This window comes from Danio rerio, chromosome 12, assembly GCF_052040795.2.
Source record: "Danio rerio strain M-AB ecotype USA chromosome 12, GRCz13ab, whole genome shotgun sequence".
NCBI classification, from domain to species: domain Eukaryota; kingdom Metazoa; phylum Chordata; class Actinopteri; order Cypriniformes; family Danionidae; genus Danio; species Danio rerio.
Genome location: NC_141032.1, coordinates 11668633 through 11687016, shown reverse-complemented (window position 1 = coordinate 11687016; position 18384 = coordinate 11668633). Strand labels below are relative to the sequence as shown.

Sequence of the window (18384 nt, the reverse complement as noted above, 5' to 3'; positions counted from 1 at the left end):
TACAACTACCACAAAGCAACACTTCTCTTTCTTTAAAAATAAAACCAAAACTTGACCAGCATTAGGCTTGAATTTTAAAGATGCTGCTTTCAGTAATGCAGGAGATGTGTGTGTGCAGCAGCAAATTCAGCTAAAAACAGGAAACTTTTTATGCACTTTAATTTTGGCTGAATTATTGTTTTATTCTTTTAATATTTTGATTTCCCAGAAGAAGACAAAATCTAACTCATGGTACAGATGAAAACAAGTAAATCGAAGTCTACTACGCATGTTGCTTGAAGGGTTTATAAGCTGAAATGTGAAGTTGATTACTAAGGTAAAATGGTAGGGTAGTTACACTGTGGCTCAGTGATAGTGTATGCGTGTGAGAGTGTATGGGTGTTTCCCAGTACTGGGTGCAGCTGAAAGGCCATCCGCTGTGTAAAACATATGCTGGATAAGTTAACAGTACATTCCGCTGTGGTGACAAATTATTAAGGGACTAAGCAGAAGGAAAATGAATGATTGAATGCGACATTAAATAAATTGTTGCATAGATAGGGATAAGTGGTTTTGTTTTAACACACTAATCTCATGTCAACACACATTTGTAGAAAAAAGAGAAGACTCCAGATCCAGATCTGTTTTTACATTACTGTGACTGTTGGGTTTAGGGTTGGGGTAGGGGTAGAAGTTAATAAAATACAATTATTGGAAAATAAATTTAATAAAAGACATACTCTCCTTAACTTCCGGCCACAGTCATATGTGATCTAAAGCTGATTAACCATGTAGGCACCGAAGACCCCTACTGGCCCATATCTATCAGCTGATAACCACTGATAATGCCCATTCAACTGAGTGATAACATTCGAATCGGCTGGTTATGATATGTCAATATTTACCCAAGATACAACTACTTGAATAACTGGAATCACCTATAAAGTTGTCTAAATGAAGGACTTAAAGCAATGCACATTACTTATCAAAATTTTGAGAGTTTTACATATTTATGGACATTTACTAAATGTCCTCATGGAACATGAATTTTATTTTATATTCGAATCATTTTTAGCATAAAGAAAAATCCATAATTTTGACCCATAGTATGTAGTTTTGGCCACTTGCAAAAATCAGGGTCAAGTATCAAATATGCAATGTTTACAACCCAGTTTAAAAAAAATGCCTTTGGTAAACATGTCTTCAGAATAGCACATATTTCATTCCACTTTTTGCAACACTATTAAAAAAATGTCAGATGAGTGATTTTGAAAGCTGTTATGTTTTTATCTGAAACAGATTTAGAAATAAAATAATAATAATTATAATAATACCAAATAAAAATAAAATGTTCAGTGATTGAAAAAAAAAAGTTTTATGAGGCTTTATAACACTTTGTAATAGATTTTTAATGTTTCTGTTGTTTTTTCCCGTTCATATTCTGATTCCCTCAGTTAAAAACAAGTAAATCGAAGTCTATTATGCATGTTGCTTAAAGTATTTATAAGCTGAAATGTGAAGTTGACTAAGGGAAAATAGGAGGTAGGAGACCAAATACATTTTTGCATAGATAGGAATAAGTGATTTTGTTTTAACACGCTAGTCTCATGTCAACACATATTCGTTTTCCAGGACCAAAGAAACCAGTTGAAAGTGTAAATTTGATTTATTAATAAAAAAAGATTTCCATTGATGGGATGGCAGGGTGGCACAGTGGTAAGCACTGTCACCTCACAGCAAGAAGGTTGCTGATACGAGCGCCGGCTGGGCCATTTGGCGTTTCTGTGTGGAGTTTGCATGTTCTCCCCATGTTTGCGTAGATTTCTTCAGGGTGCTCCGGTTTCCCCCACAGTCAAAAGACACACGGAATAGGGCATTGGCTGTGTAAAACATATGCTGAATAAGTTGACGGTTCATTCTACTGTGGTGATGTCTGATAAACCAGGGACTAAGCCGAAGGAAAATGAATAAATGAATGAATTTCCATAATACTGTGGGGTGCTTGGTATTCCATGTATACTATGTTATGATAATTGGCTGAGATACAATTCAGTTAATTTCAGCTAAATTAAATTAAATTAAATTAAATTAAATTAAATTAAATTAAATTTAATTTAATTAAAAATTTAATTAAATTAAATTGAAATTTTAATTAAATTAAATTGAAAATTAAATTAAATTAAATTAAATACAGTTCAGTTCAATTCAATTCAATTCAATTCAATTCAATTCAATTCAATCTTACTTGTATAGAGCTTTTCACAATAATTATTGTTAAAAAGCTCCAAAGCAATACGCATCGATCACATATATTGTATACACATATTATAACATAATTTTGTGTTATGACAATAATTATCTAAAAAGTAAATAATGGTCATAACAAACATACACAAACACACACACAGCACTGAAATGACCAAGAGCATCAGTGATGAGATCATTCCAGCACTGAGAGAACAATACAGCAGCTGACTGCAGACATTAAATCAGAACGAGTGCTGTCTATATATGTGTGTGTGTCTGTGTGTGTGTGTGTGTGAGTGTGTGTAGGGTACTCCCGAGATCTTCTGGAAAACCCGCCACACTAAATCAAAGCAGCATGATAATTACATGTTAATCACTTTTTTTAAAACCCGCCTCCTGCTTTCTATTCCCTTGTTCCCTGCTCCTCCTCTGTCATCCCTAATTCATACATTTTGGCTGAAAGGAGAAAGATGGTGTAAGAGACGGAGAGGGAGCAAGAGAATGATTGCTTGGACAGCTCCACTTGGATAAATTATTTCCGAAAGTGTGATCTGAGGATAGCTGGAAAAGTCTAGCCGCAACTATATGTGTGCAAGTCTATTGTTATGAGCTACTTTCTTATTCCTTTTTTTAATGCAGTCATTTCGGATTTTTAGGGGTTTATTTTACTTTACTTGGTGGCACAGTGGCTCAGGGGTTAGCACTGTCGCCTCACAGCAAGAAGGTTGCTGGTTCGAGTCCCGACTGGGCCAGTTGGCTTTTCTGTGTGTAGATTGCATGTTTTCCCTATGTTCACACAGGTTTCCTCCGGGTGTTCTGGTTTCCCCTACAGTCCAAAGACATGTGGCAGAGGTGAGTTAAATAAACTAAATTGGCCGTAGTGTATGAGTGTGTAAATAAGTGTGTATAGATATTTCCCAGTGCTGGGGTGCAGGTAGAAGGGCATCCGCTGTGTAAAACATGGATAATTTGGTGGTTCATTCAGCTGTGGTGACCACTGATGAATAAAGGGACTAAACTTTATTTTTTTAACTCCACTGTAGATCATATTCAGGCACAGTGTGTAAATTTTGCCGTTAGAGTGGGTGGATATTCACAACCACCAAAAGCGTTTGATGATGGTGTGAGTGTGGAATTATGGGAGTTGTGGTCTTCATTTCTATCTTTATGGATAAGTGAAAGTTTTCAAAGCTTATTATTATCATGGTGGTGTGAAGCAGAGTAAGACTGAAAACTGTCGAAGTGAAAACGTGAGCGCATATTATGCCTTTAAGCTTTTTTTCTATGAAGTCTTACAGTACAAACATTTACTTCAACCTTAATACATAATGAAAATCACAAAATCTGATGCTAATATACATATTATACACCGTATTAGACTAAATAAATAAATAAATAAAATTTCCCAGTGATGGGTTACAGGGTAAGTGGCAGTTCATTCCGCTGTGGCGACCCCTGATTAATAAAGTAACTAAGCCGAAAAGAAAATGAATGAATGAACGAATGAACGTACGAACGAACGAACGAACAAACGAACGAACGAACGAATAAATAAATAAATAAATAAACCTTGCATCAAAGTTGCCAGAAAACCACTGAACAACACCCATTCTTGTCTTAGGACAATTTCTATACACTTTTTGATCCATTTTAAATGTTGACTACTTAACTGTGAATGTAACAGTAGATGTGTGTACTTACTGTATGTGTGTGGAGAAAACCGTACCTCAAAAAGCTCATAAATTGACCTGACATTATATGACCACTACAAAAACAACAAATAAGCACAAACACATGGTCAATGGAAAGTTCTGGCTACTACTAATATATCTAATCACAGAAGATAAAGATGACTGTGTATTATAAACACTATAATGTCAGTGTGACTTTTTGACATAATTAATTTCTTGGTCACAGTAACATTGTCATGTTGTAATATCATCTTTTGACTGGTGGTTCTAAACTGCATGTTCTTCAGGAGGTTTTATATTAGACATGAAGCAAAAAGCCCCCCAAAACATTATGCACAATAAAAGAGTACAAATGTAAATCAAAGTATCCTTAAAATTAAATACTGTTATACATCTTTATTACAATTTACTGAAATAAATACTTTTTAAAACCTTTTTTAAATAAATGTTATTTTACTGTGCACAGTTTTTGGAATTTGATCAACTGCTTTGTTTTATTTTTTTAGCCATTGACATTAATTTAGATACTTGCAACAAAAGTGAGCAGACACAATAGTTGAGTAAAAAAGATTCCAACCTCTAAACCTAGACCGAAGAAAATAAATGTCACTTTTAATTAAAGACATTATTTATAACCCGCAGGTATGAGAAACAGCTTTAATTTTGTTAAAAATGCGATATTACAGTCCAAAAGAGCCTTGAAAAACTTTTGAAAAAGTATGTTGGCTTAGAAGACTGCAAAATGGGACTATTAATTCAGTGTATCTCAAAGAATTCTTGTATATATATATATATATATATATATATACAATATATATATATATATATTGCTCGTTCAATTACTTATTTAAAATGAGCTGGAACAACACAATTCTTGAGATTTCATTGGGACAACTTAATTTTTTATGTTCAATCCACATAAGTTTGTTAAAGGTGTTAAGTTAACTTAATCAATTTGTGTTGGGACAACATGAATGATTTGTGTGGAACCCTGCATTTTTTACAGTGCAGCTGAAACTTTTTTTGAATTTTAACCAAGCGGCAACCTCCCGCTCTCCCTCGGGAAGCTATTCCGGAAGTAACTAAAACTTCAATTCATCAACTCGCCCTGGGGGGCTGGCTCCATGAAGTCCAGGTGATATCTGACTGCAATGGTAAATTGGCCATTTTGACAGCATGTTTACAGCCTGGTACAAAAGATGGCTTTGGTGCATATAGCTATGATTACCCTTCATGACAACTGTGAATTTTTTTTATAACTTATCCGTTTAGTTTTTATTAAGTTATATTAAGTCTACCTAATTAAGGGCATGGGCACTTGATTGACAGGTAGGTCTCGATGCTCGCCGTCTCGTCACCTCAGCTGATTCCAGCTAATTAGCATCTGAGCTCGGCATATACATTGTATTTTTGTTTTGGTAAATGTTTGTTTGCACAGTCAGTTGCCATTTGGGATTATTACCTACAATTATCAGATGATATGGCATGCTGTGTGCACTTAATTGTGCTCACAAACTGTTCAAGTTGCCTCCATTTGCCAGATGAGTGAATTTATATATTTATACCATCTCTACTAAATGTATTAGTTTTATTTAAGATAATTTATCATTTTTATTTTTCTTTAAACCTGTAAAGCACTCCAGAATCTGACAGATTGATTAGCTGTAGGCTATAGAACAGTCATCTGAAGTTATGCCTGGATTTCATCAATAGTCTTGCATTCACTAACACAGACTATATTAGAAGTGATTGGAAGTAATTCGCGTTTTCAAAGTACAATGCTTAGTGGCTCAGTGTGTTACAACAGTGTTTTTAAAAGACTAAACACTTTATTGATATAGTGTACAACCAAGCACATGTGGTCAGAACACAAACGAGTCACAAGTAATAAAGTATTAAGCGTTCTCCCAAAGTAAAGTCTGTCTAAGCCAGGTCCAAGCAAAATGCTAGCAGGTGTCTGTAGCTCTGCTCACTTTCCGCCTTTTTGCCCTTGTTTGGTATCCCGCCGTGGGTGCGATGTGAACAAAATGGTAATATTTGGCTGCACCTACTTGTAGCTTTTTTTTTTGCAGTGTTCAAAAACCTATGGGTGACGTTACGAATAGTACGTCCATATCTTTTTAGAGTTGGTTGCTCTAACAAAGACGCTGAAGACCATGGCCTTTAACATCGTCACTAGAGCAATTTTAGGGTCAGAGGAGTGAGGTTTACCTACTTAGACCAAGTTGGGTGCAGTAGGATTGGTGGTTTACACATGGGGGCTCGTCCGGGATGGGAGTGAGGTTTAGGGGGTTGAGTGTTGAGTAAATTAAGTAAGGAAGGTTGAGTAAATCATGATAGAATTTCCAATCTCATTTTTAAAAAAAATTGGTAATTACAATTTAATAAAGTTAAGTTAGTCTAACTTAAAATTTTTTAAAAAATGTAACGGCAACATTCTATTTGGTTTAAATAGCTTTATTTGTGTAGCTGAGAACTAGAGGCTGACATAACTAATTTTTATAATTATGCAGAAATTTCATTTACTCAATATTCAAGCCAATAATTTTCCTCCTTTTTAGTCAACAAACCATTTTTTTTTTGCAGGATATGAACTGTAAAAAAAGTTGACTCAATTTAAAATTATAATGCAACTCGAGTCGAAAGTAGAGTCTACTCAAAAAAAAAAAATAAAAAAAATCTGCAGCAAGTTGCCTTACAGTTTTAAGGTGAGTCAACTTTTTACAGTGTGCTTATTAAGGAGGTCCCCAAAAGTAGAAAAATAAGAAAAGAAATGCACAGACATAAAATGAAGGGAATAACACTTCAAGGACATTCTCTCACTCACACACACACACACACACACACACACACACACACACACACACACACACGCACGCACGCACACAGATACAGACGTCTCTGTGAGACCCTTCACAAGCTGCTTCCTTTGTTTAATTTATCTCCTGACAGAATTCCCTCTCTCCTCTCCTTCTGTCTCCCCCAAAATCCCCAATTCCCTCACACACACACACTCCTCTACTGTCTCACTCTCTTTTTTGTCTACAGCTGAAGTTTCTTTCAGTAACTTAAGTCCTCTTTAGTTACAGGGGTCATTATAGTTTATTCTCTTATGATTCAATTTTTTCCCACTGAGACTCACTTATAACGCTAATCAAGGTTTCTTGCACTAACAGTTTCCATTCCCTGTACCTTAGAAATAAACAGCCTCTTTTGCTACCATATTTTTAATGTCTGCATGTAAAATAACATTGTTATGATGGACTAACAAATGCACACCGGCTCGGACGCTTAGAAGTAAACACGCTAATTTTAATTGCAAACCATTTTCAACAAAAGATTTTTATGGTCAATTTTTGAAAAGTATGATTACGGCCACAATCATGAATTGTGTTTTCTCATGCAGGCTCATGGGAAAAGCATGCTCTGCCAATATTTTTACAAACAAAATAAATAAATAAATAAAAACTAAAATTACTGCAAGCAGTTTCAGCCAAAATAAATACTAGAGACCATTACCCACTATAAAAAGCCAACACATTTTACTCCTTGTCATTCAAAATAATAATCATGAGGCAGATTATTATGCACTCATATGGAAATGTTGGCCTGTGTAACTAATAATACTGCACTGTAAAAAATTTTAAGCCAGTTCAACAAAAAAAATCTTAGTACTAATTTCCTTCTGTTTTTTCTTGTTTACTCAACTTTTGAAAACATCAGCTACACTGACTGAAAATAATTTGTCAGTGAAACAAAAAATGTATAGTTGAGTCAACTTAACATTAGTAGTTTTCTGGAAACCTGCACCTGCAGCACAACAAATATTTTTAAGTTGTGCAAACTGAACATTTCTTGTCTGCAGGACTGAAATGACAGAAGTTGAGTGAACAAGAAAATACAAAAGGAAATTAGTACTAAGAAATTATATGTTACCAGAGCAAAAGTTGTGTTAACTGAACATTTCTTGTCTGGATGGCCAAAAATGACAGAAGTTTAGAGAACAAGAAAATACAAAAGGAAATTAGTACTAAGAAATTATATGTTATCCGAGCAAACACACATGGCTCTGTTTTTTTAAGTTGTGCTGACTGAACATTTCTTGTCTGAATGGTCTGAAACTACAGAAGTTGAATGAACCAAAAAAATACAATTGGAAATTAGTACTAATAAATAAAATGTTATCGGAGTAAACACACATGGCAAAAAAGACATACATTTTACCAAAACATTCATTTTCTTGCAGTACTTCACTAAAGTACAAAAACGAGGTAGTGTATCTGTAAAAAAAAAAAAAAAAAAAAACACAAACACTAAGTCAAATTAATCACATGAAAAGGAAACACAATTATATTAAATATATAGCACATCTCTGAGACTACCTTACACTATCAATATTAATAACCTTAGAATATCCCATAAATTATTCACAACACCCTGCTGAAAAAACAGCGTATGCTGGTAAGGTATGTTTTGATGCTGGTCTTAATGCTGGTTTTGCTGGTCTCAATGCTGGTCTTGCTGGTTTCAGTGCTGGTCTCAATGCTGGTTTTGCTGGTCTAAGTGCTGCTCCTGACCAGCATTGAGACCAGCAAGACCAACATTGAAACCAGCATTAGGACCAGCAAAACCAGCATTAAGACCAGCAAAACCAGCATTAAAACAAGCAAGACCAGCATACCAGCATCAAAACATACCTTCCCAGCATATGCTGTTTTTTTTTTTTTTTTCAGCAGGACAATTAGGGCAATCAATCTGAATTACTAGTTGCCTTGAGATATACATCTTAGTATTTGTTGTAATTCATTTCAAAATCTATACTTGCATAATTACATGTTTTGTGCTGGTACCTTGGCTGGTCATGGATAAATATGATATTAAAACTGCCAGTAAAGGATCTTACTTTAGTAATAAGTGTTCCACTGTATACACCTTCAGTTCAAAATGAACGATTTATTACTATTATTTTGGTTTTGATTTGATTTTGTTTGCTTAATATAATAATAAGCAGTTGGAATATACGCGCTGTCACTTTAAGAGCCACCCTAGATAGTAAAATACACTTGGGCCAGTTCCAGCTAGATTCGCTGCCGCATCCGAGCCAGAATCAGCCCGCGAGTAATGTGCGCTGCAGCCCGGAGCTGGCGCAACTCAATATACCTTGATATAAAACCTTTTGGTATTATATTGGTACTTGATACATGGTATTACAACCATTTGAATTTATATACCAGCAAACGCAGGCTATAATGTAAAGGCAAAGTGTAGGCACTGCGTTCAACCTTTGAATAAAATGCAAACAGCATACATATCCGATAACAAAAATTATCAAACAAGGGACAAAATAAATAATAATAATAAACATTTATTGATTGCAATAAACAAATAATACTAAACTTGAATAAAATATTTTGTAGTGCACAAGAACGTCAATACAAAAATAATAATAAAACTACACAATAAAGACACACAGGAAGATTTAAAGACAAAATCTGAAATTGCACACATACACAGAAGTTTTTAAAACAACCCTGTTTTCCCAATAGACTTGAATTAAAAAATTGTACAAGACACATCTTAAAACAGCTTAATTTTATATAAACCTGAATATAGAAACCAATTTAAGATATAGCAAGAAACATCTTACAAATACCCATGACAATGTGTAAAATATACAAGTCAAAATTGTAAAAAGAACTGCAGAATTCTTAAGAAACATTTTTAATAAATGTAATAAATGTAATAAAACATAATAATACATTTAAATGAGTGAGATGATTATATATATATATATATATATATATATATATATATATATATATATATATATATATTTGATTTGTATATCTTTATGTCTTGTGCAATTTTTTATTAATATTTTTATTATATTATGTTAATTAAAAATGTATTAAGATGCTTCTTCAGAATTTAGCATATTGTCATTTTATATATATATATATATATATATATATATATATATATATATATATATATATATATATATACAATTTGATTTGTATATCTTTATGTCTTGTGCAATTTTTTATTAATATTTTTATTATATTATGTTAATTAAAAATGTATTAAGATGCTTCTTCAGAATTTAGCATATTGTCATTTTATATATATATATATATATATATATATATATATATATATATATATATATATATATATATATATATAATTGCAAATAAAAGAAACAAATTACCCAAGTATCCGGGAACATCTTAATACACTTAAAATGTTGTTTAAAAAATAAATTATTGATGTAGACATTTGACACATTAGCTTTCTCTTCTTCCCTCCTTCCTCCAGCCCTGTCAGGAGCACGTTGTAGCCACCTTGTAATGCATTTTTCCACTTTTTTATCAGTGGCGTGGTATGGACATTTCTCCTCACTACATCTGTGATTAATAGATAAACAAACAATTAGTAGTGAAAAAGTACAAATGAAAAAAAGAAAGATGCTTGCTCTCATATAAGTACAACCTAAATGGGACTATATATAGATGTTTTGTTCCTCTGATTAATGATTCAAAGAAATACACAGATGGAACAGCCCCTAATTGTACTGAAATGTATATTTAAAACCAACTTACTGACTAGACAGTCCTAAGGGAGAGTGCATGAAAGGCCACATTTTGGTTTGCCCTGCTCCAGTTAATTTGTTCAGCCAAAAAGTGAGCCAAAAGCTTTCCCGGGACACACCAAACTGCTTAGTGGAAACAACCAATGATTCCAAAGTAGGCTACCTACGAAGCAAAAAACACATAAATAAATAAATAAACATAAAACACTTAGAAATAAGCAAGAAACTTACCAGTTTCTTCATTTGTTCGGGCTGCTCGTTTAGTTGATTTTCAAGTTTTTCCAAATCAAATTGGACAAAGAAAGGTCAAATGTGTTTACATCTGGAATTTCATCACGTCTGTTTTGGTTTTGCTGATTTGTGAGAATCAGGCACAGTTGCTGCTTTATGACGTCACATGATTTTAAAACTTTTGTCAGTCGTGTTAAAAAAGAAAAATAACAAATTAGTATAAATCAACCTGTTGCTTATTCTCATGCAACTTGTGTAAATACAACAGTGGGTTAGACACTGCTGATATTCTCTAGTTGATCTTTACTTTCTAGCTGCATTAAGCCATTACAAATTTAGTGATGTCTTGAATTCTTACAAAGACATGACGAGTTGCAATAAGTTGTCTTGATCTCCAACTGCACTTGAACAAGGACTGTAAATGTTCATAGGTGTACTGAAATGTACAGCATCTGTGCATCTTGATGGTGTTCTTAAGGATCCTGCCATAGTCATTGGTGGTGATGGTACTTGCGGTGCTGCATCAATTTCTGAAATCTTCATATCAGTTTTTTTTCCAGCCTCTTTGTTCCAAATAATTTTTCTTCATCACGTTCACTATAGTTGTGTCTTTAATGCCCCTTGATCAGATACATTTACAAAACAAAACATTATTTTAGTATAGTGCAGGGCACTAGATCAATGACAATGGCAGTGTAATAGATCAATGACATAATGTTGACAGTATGTGTTTAAAATAATTGCAAACAAACCTGTTCTTTCTTTAGGTGTATGACAGGCAATCACCGTCCTCATCTGTCTGCAAGCCAAGCTGAGTCGAGCTTCCTCATGTGTGTCTATAATGAAACATCACATTGTTATTAACCTCCCCCAAAAAAGTTAAAATCCTGAAATACTATCAAAGTTAATTAATGGCTATAATACCTATAGTGTAAATAATCAGCTCACTGAAGGTTACACAGGATTTATTCAGAGATTCATGCAGAGAGACAGCCTTATGAATCTTAGACATAGATTTGTAAGATGGCCAAGCACATGCATTATTCTGTACCCATGAAGATTAACCTACCATTGTGTAAAATGTTTGATGATGATGATGATAGCCAATAACAATAAACCATTTCAGCTGTTTGTGAAGCAATTAGTAATGTAAAGTCTGAAAAGCTCAGTCTATGTTGAAAATGTATTAGCAGTTTACAGCTTATAATGGACTTTAATCACCCAACTATAACATGCCTATTCACATGTTCATAAGAATGTGCTATTGGTCTCTGTGATGTGCTACAAAATGACCTCACTAACCTTTGTTAAACAAGAACAGTAAGACTTAACTGAAAAAATATTCATTTATACCCATTCATTTAAATCAGAAATTATAACTGTCAATAACCAAAAATATAAAACCCTTCAAAATCTGCTTTAAGAAATTCAGTTTTACATGCGCAAATTACAGCTTGAACATAAGATATAATTGATTCACATAGGCTAACACATATAAATCAAAGCACATACTAATATATTTCTCTTAATAATAGAATGATAATTTAAAGAGAACAGTAAACGATCACTGATGCACTGCATAAACAAGTTAAACAATAACCTAACAATAACCTAACACTGTGAAAATGTTTTAAGCATTAAATTCGCAAAGTAAACAGTATACAAGCAGTAAAAACCCTACCTTTCTGACCGGAATCCACTGTTTTGAAACGCCAAACTTCTTTTTCTTCTTGTGATCTTCATAGCGGTTGGAAACCAGCTTTTAGAACATTACCGCCACCGTCTGGATTGGAGTTTGGATGAGGAGTTGACTCACGCATGCGTTTCTTATGAAACCCAACTTCTGCATGGAAGCGTGCTATCTCGAAAATAAGCGCATTTTACACTGTTTTCCCTAGATGATATATATAATCCATTTATAAATAATATTGTTTTGTTTGCATCTAAACATTGGGAACATCCACACTAAATGTTTTTATTATTTTATTGCTGTCGTACCATATATAATTTCTCAAATTATCATTAAACTTGGAGCTAACAAATTACTAGATAAAATAAGAATTTAATCGGTTGTCATGAGTTACACAAGCCGTATATGATGAACATTTAGGAGGACAAATTTAGATGAAGTGTCTTAAACAAAGAACTACAATCTTTGCACACTTACTATTAAGATTGCTCTTCCACGGCTTGCCTCTTTCCCCACCGAAGTACAATGCTTCCAGTTTCTCCCGCCTGAGACGTTGACGTTACGTAAGCGCAACCATCGTAACAAGGGCGTGGTTTAGCTCAGGACAGAATGATGCTATATCGTCCTTTGAGAAACATATTTTTGAGTGCGTGGTTTATTTTTAAATATTGGAATATCAAAGTATGCCTATCTTTTTGTAAAGGGTAATGAATAAACACGAGATGATAATGTGCATGCAGGCTTATTTCTGCAAATATGCACCAAATAAAGTTAAATTGCAAATTAAAAGTTTCAAATAAAGTTACTATAAGTATTGTAGTGTTTTTTGTTGTTTTTAATAACAATGTGAAGAATAACAATATGTATTATTGTATTAATAATAATAATAATAATAATAGCATTTTCACTCAGCATTTACTTTTTAATACAAACTATGAAAGGTTCTATACTCATTTATTCATTTTCTTGTTGGCTTAGTCTCTTTATTAATCTGGGGTCGCCACAGCGGAATGAACCGGCAACTTATCCAGCAGGTTTTTACGCAGCGGATGCTCTTCCAGCCCCAACCCATCTCTGGGAAAAGGTTCTATAATGCCATTGATAATTTTTTTAGAATATTTAACATGTTTGAAACCTTTTCAATCAACAAAAGGTTATTGTACTTGTATATTCATTGCATTAAAAAAGTTAGAGATTGACTTAACACAAAAAAACAAGTTGGCAGATGCTTTTTTGGATGAACTAGCAAAGTGTTGCTCACAAAACTCATCTTTTTAACTTAATGAATAAAATCTTTGTTTAAGTTGATTGAATGTGTTAAATGTAGTTGTACAGACTTTTTTACAGATTTTTGCTGAACCAACAAAACAAATCAAGCAATTTCAACATTTGTCAAGTTGGATTTTTTACAGTGTGTACTATTTAGAATCTGATAAGCTTCATAAATATGCCAACAAATACAAATCTTGATATGATTTTTTTTCTAAACCTGATCTCAAAAAGAGAGGCAAATAAATTCTGCAGACAATTGATTTTAAAACCTTACCTGCAGAATATAAGAAAACTGCAAGCAAACGGATCATTCTTTCTGCAAAGTAATTTACAAATCACCATGATGATATTCTTTTTATTTCACTGTGAAAAGCTGCCGACATCTTGTCTTCCCTAGCAACAATCAAAACCTTCATTGGCTAGTAGTGATGATCTGAAGTGGACCAGCCAGCAGACATAATACATAATTGATTAGCTATAACATACTGGGCCGATCATTTTCTTAAACAAGCTTTTTAGCACCAGTCACTGGACATTTCAATTTGAAATGGTCATGAAATGTAGATGTAGAAAGGCAATAAAAATGTCATCGAGGGCATGTATTTTTGCATTGCCTTCCTTATAAACTGCACGCTGCCCTAGGGGGTCTTTACACAAGATTATATTTTGCTGCTCATTTACCCGACAATGTTGTTGGAGGTCCTGATAATGCAAACTTCTGTAATCGCTGTTTGAAAACATTACGGTCAACATTATTTGTGTAAGGTAATAATCTGTTACATTAAGTGTATCACATTTTCAGTGAATCATGAAAGTGCAAAATAGGCCCTATCATACACCTGGCGCAAAAAGGCGCAAGACGTATATGGTGTGATTTGTTACTATTTTCAGACCAGCGCAACATCAATTTTTAGGTTTTGCGCCACATTTTTAAATAGCAATTTACAGCGCATTCTTGGCACGTTGCTATTTTAAGGAACTGAAGTAGACCGCGCCATTGACCAACTAAAAGCTGGTCTAAAGTCCAGCACAGAATTTATTAATTATACGCCTATGTGACTGCAAAGGTGTACACATTGCTTAATACACACACTGCTTAATGTACAGCAATACATGGTTAAGTTTTACGTTTAAGCTAACATTTATGTTTTCTTCACATATGAAAAAAAATTAAAGGATTAAAATCTTACAAAAATTACTAATCTCTACAAAACTATAAAAACCATAACCTCCATGCCTCCTCTTGGGGGGCTTGTACAGTTTATTGATGACAATTTGCATTTGTATAATGTTATTATTATTGGCATTGTTATTTAATATATGCATATTTATATTTGTTTTAATAAAAACAAGCTTAGATTTGTCCAGTTGTCAGGTTTTGGAGATGTGTGGATCATTATATGGGGCATAAGAATAGGATGTGTGTTTGGATATTATTGTTTTTGTAATTATTGTTTTTTATTATTATTATTTTATTCATTTGCTGGAAATTAGAACTGAATTTAGAAATAGTTTTGAAACAAAACTTTGCCCTTTACAAACAAAATTAAATATGTAGGCTATTGGATGTCTTCAGTGGAGTGCATTTCCACCATTTCTTTACTTCATAAAAGTAAAGGAGTAAAGAGTAAAAATCAAGTAAAGAGAAAGTAAAGAGGCCATATGGAGGAGGCTCGTTCTTTATCCTTGCACTGACGATGGTCTGTTTAACTGTTTTCTCGCTAGTGAAGTGTTCAGTTTTTCCTCTTACAAAGCCTTAAAAAGCAAATGTGCCATGGCGTGACACAACTGACTTTTAAAAGAAATGGGATGTGACTCTGATTGGTTTAATGCACGTTATGCTCAAAACACACCCAGAACTCATTAAGAGAATAAGCACAAGCCTGTTAGACCATGGGCTGAACTGAACTAAAATGAACTTCACCTGTGACAACTGAACTGAAGCACTTTCAATTTACTAGAACTTCATCTATGTTAAGCTGCTTTAACACAATCTACATTGTAAAATAAAGATGAATGCATTGAATATGGAGTATAAAAGAGTGTACACCTACAGCTAGTTTGCAAGGCCCACTTACCTGCATGAGGCACAGCAAGAACTGCAAGATGTTTTTCCATTTACATGGAGTGTCAATAAGGAAGTATTTGGTGCTTTCAAACACAGTCCTCCAGTTACTAAAGGGCCATTAAACCCCCCAGGCACAGCAGGGTGTTTTCACACCTCTAGTTTGAAAAAAGTCAGGAAAGTGGGCGTGTCCAGCTCTGTTTAGTTGGGAATGCCAGGGGAGGGAAAAAGGGAAGAATTTGCATAAAAATGGTTTAGGGTTTAAGCATGCGCTGATTTTCACAGAGGCAAAACAACACAGACGCAGGGGAGAAAGACAGTGACTATGTCAACATGGACATTAGTAACCAATTATTTGGCAAATTATTAATTTGCCGACTTTCACTGCAGTTTGGCACTTTCACTTTCATTCAGGAACATTTTATTTATGCCCCCCCCCCACCCCCCGTGACAAGTAAGACATTGGATGCAAGAAACTGCTGGAAAAGTGTAGTTTAAAAGAACTTAAAATTGATATTTGAAGCCGCACGGCAAAGGAAAGAAAAAAAAAGCCTCCACATTTCGCAGTAACTTAGATTCACTCGGTAGGTAGTGTTAGAAAGTCGTTGTGTATGGATTATCCTGTCACAAAATGCGTCAAAAACTAAACACAACAGTAATTGATTGATTAAGGTTTTTTACAAATAAGGACGTATAAAGGTAGCCCTGTTGTAAAAGATATTGATGAAGAATTTTAGAGCCTTACAGGTGCTTCCAACACAAATAACCTATATTAAAACCAGAATGCATGGGTATGTTTACAGGATATCTATAGGAGCCATATTTTGTTTCATTGAATGAGAATGTTTCTTTGTTTATCGATTGGATTGGGTTTCACAGGGATGCATTGTTTTGATTATGTGGGCATACCTGGCACCTGCTAGAGAAAATAAAGCACGTACACACTCACACAGGTATTAGAAAGAGAGTAGAGAGTGGGGTAGCCATATTTTTTGTTGACTGCCACAGCTCACACAACAACTTTATATCACTAGAGGCCACGCTACAATGCAATAATCAGCCTTAACGTAATACGCAACAGGTATTAAACTCACAGATTGCTGCTTTTTAATGTCATGCTTTAATTTTATATTTTATATTATTTATATTTTGCTACTAACATCTTGGATTTAGCATAACAATATCAACATTTTTAAGATGGAAAACATTTTCTTTAGACACAAGACCCAAAGTTCATTCATTCATGTTCATTCATTTTCTTGTCGGCTTAGTCCCTTTATTAACCTGGGGTCGCCACAGCAGAATGAACCGCCAACTTATCCAGCAAGTTTTTACGCAGCGGATGCGCTTCATGCCATAACCTATCTCTGGGAAAAGACCCAAAGTTTATCTTTTAAACACTGATATCCTGTAAATATACCCCTGAATTCTGGTTAAATTAAAAATATTTTGCGATGGGAGCATGTGTAAAGTCTTAAAGTTCCTCTGCAAAATCTTTTACAACATGGCCACTGTACTTTTATACTGTATGTCCTCATACTGGTCCTCTAAGAACTAGACCTGTGAGCAATATAACGTTTTCCTGCTAGAGCTGGAAGAAATAAAAACTGTTTGATTTGTGGTTTTATTTCTCAATCTAATAAATCAGATGCTTACAGAAAATAAATTCTCCTTCCTAACAGTGCCCACAGCGTTTGAAGTCCCATAAGACATGGGTAAAGTTGAAGCAGAGCTCTGCGAGTGAGAGGGAAAAATATGCTCACATTATACAGTTCATATGTGTAATACTGTAGAAAGAGAGTCAGATATTACACACACACACACACACACACACACACACACACACACACACACACACACACACAAATAGAAAATAGAGAAAAATATTTCTTATCTCCAACAATATAACGTCTAAAAAGAAAAATACAAGAGGATGAGAGGAGGAGGGAGAAAAGAGGAGGAACTCAAGGACAGAGTGATGGCCGGTGAGGAGCACAGGGTCAATCAGATCCAGCCGTGAGCAAACTCATGCGGATGGAGGAAAATTAGCCATGTCTACACCGTCTGTGCGCCATCCTCACACACACACACACACATACACATCTATCAGCACTCACATACTAAAAGCTGCTTTCAATTAGCTAGACATATAGCATGTGCAGAACAGAGCGAGAGAGCAGAAATACAAACGCACAACACCGTCTGACAGCGAATAGAGAAATACTGCTGTTCCTGCAGCAGGAAGTGAAAACCTTAAAAAGCTTTTCAAACATTATCAAGATACTTCTCTGTCCACAAGCAAGTTTATTTTGGAGAGAACAAATCCTACCCAGTGAAAACATGACTTAAGTGCTCAGAAAACTCAGGTCGTCTAAATCCACCGTATCAAGGCTAAACAAACCTGACAATCACAACTATACAACATTTGTGCTTTCTGTTTACACAAACACACACACTTACACTTTTACAGCTATCTTTATGGGGATTCTCTATACAGACATAATGATCTTTAGACTATACAGAGTCTATATTTTATCCTCCCACACCAACCCTACACTGTAAACAAATATCTGTTAATTGACAGTTTCCATGTTTTTTGTTTTTCATTTATTTACAA

At 34.3% G+C, this 18384-nt stretch overlaps 2 protein-coding genes and 2 long non-coding RNA genes across 6 annotated transcripts in view; 1 reads left to right on the top strand and 3 right to left on the bottom strand.

Moving 5' to 3' along the window:
• The window catches only part of get4 (guided entry of tail-anchored proteins factor 4), a 707996-nt gene that overhangs the window by 364303 nt on the left and 325309 nt on the right, over nucleotides 1-18384 (top strand). The window lies entirely within an intron of this gene.
• The window catches only part of raraa (retinoic acid receptor, alpha a), a 333795-nt gene that overhangs the window by 111584 nt on the left and 203827 nt on the right, over nucleotides 1-18384 (bottom strand). The gene's annotated exons all lie outside the window — the stretch shown is intronic.
• LOC147841293 (uncharacterized) lies at nucleotides 6462-17453 on the bottom strand. The gene is made up of 2 exons (XR_015503914.1): nucleotides 13850-17453; nucleotides 6462-7548 (listed from the first exon to the last, which is right to left on the bottom strand). It is a non-coding gene; the product is annotated as an uncharacterized LOC147841293 (long non-coding RNA).
• Nucleotides 9267-12467, bottom strand: LOC147841294 (uncharacterized). Its single transcript, XR_015503899.1, has 5 exons — nucleotides 12422-12467; nucleotides 11493-11576; nucleotides 10741-11360; nucleotides 10520-10672; nucleotides 9267-10324 (listed from the first exon to the last, which is right to left on the bottom strand). It is a non-coding gene; the product is annotated as an uncharacterized LOC147841294 (long non-coding RNA).